We start from the raw sequence: 1,111 nt of genomic DNA, 5'->3' as shown, positions 1-1,111 counted from the left end.
ATTTTTATTTGCAAACACACCATATAAGTTTTAGTAGCCAACTTTGAAACTATGCTAATTGAGTAACCAAAGCAATAATACTATCTACCTCAATCATACTTGCATGCCTTTGTACCATACCTTGAGATGTATCGCCATGCCAATTGGGATTTTCTTGTACAATACGATTTAGTGGAGTGTAGAGTTCCATCATATACTTCTCCAATGCTTGACAACCCACCGTTAAATCTAGAAAAATCTTGGTACTTGGGTCAAGACTCTTCACAAAAGTGTGGGACAGTACATAATTTGATTGTTGGTGATGGGACAATCTCTAATAAAATCCTTGAATCTCTCCCATACTTGATACAAATTTTCCTCTGGCATTTTTTTAAAGCTTAAGATTTCACACCTTAACCTCGCAGCCTTGACAAATAGGAAAAATTGAATGAGGAACATTCTAGCAAGGTGTCGCACTACTAACCCTTATTTTTATCCCAATTAATTATTACCTTTTGAGTCTCTAATTATTAGATGAAACCTAACTATCTTACTAAGATATAGACTAGAAGCATGGATCAACAGTTAAACCTTAAATTATAGTTGTCATTATTTTTTCCTAGTCACTACTACTCTTTTGGAGTGAGTAGAAATAATCTAGGAGGGATCCTAATGTTTGCAACCTCTAAGAAATCTATTTAAGAGAAGATAATGCAATGCATACCATAGGTATTGGTTCAATTCAACAATTTCACTTCCCCTACTTCGTACAATCTGCCAGGGTTTGCACGACCCTGGCTATGGGTTTTAGCCGCTCATAGTTGTGAAGAAATCAATAACATTCATAGTAGAAAGCATAAATGAAATCACAATGATAAGATAAATAAAAATCCAAAATCGTAACTTGATTAATCATCTAGAGTTAAGACAAGAGAATCCCAAGATCAAAATCGGGTCTTGGAATTAAAATATGTTTATGAGTGTCAAAAGTGTGTAAATCTGACTAAAAAGTACATAAAAGATCTTTATAGTAAAAGAGGAAATCCTAAAACTAAAGCCCGAATAAAATAGGAGAAACCCAGGTCGGTGGCCACCTGCACTCTATACATGTGGTCTGGCACAGGGAACAGGT

General features: G+C 35.0%; 1 non-coding gene across 1 annotated transcript; it reads left to right on the top strand.

The window, feature by feature from the left end:
* Positions 1 to 296: 296 nt before the first annotated feature.
* LOC124887511 lies at positions 297 to 399 on the top strand. The gene has a single exon (XR_007045282.1). It is a non-coding gene; the product is annotated as a small nucleolar RNA R71 (small nucleolar RNA).
* The last annotated feature ends 712 nt before the right edge of the window (positions 400 to 1,111 follow it).

The sequence above is a fragment of the Capsicum annuum genome, chromosome 9 (genome assembly GCF_002878395.1).
Source record: "Capsicum annuum cultivar UCD-10X-F1 chromosome 9, UCD10Xv1.1, whole genome shotgun sequence".
Classification (NCBI taxonomy): Eukaryota; Viridiplantae; Streptophyta; class Magnoliopsida; order Solanales; family Solanaceae; genus Capsicum; species Capsicum annuum.
Note: the sequence above shows the minus strand (reverse complement) of the source record. Positions and strands in the feature narration are given on the sequence as shown.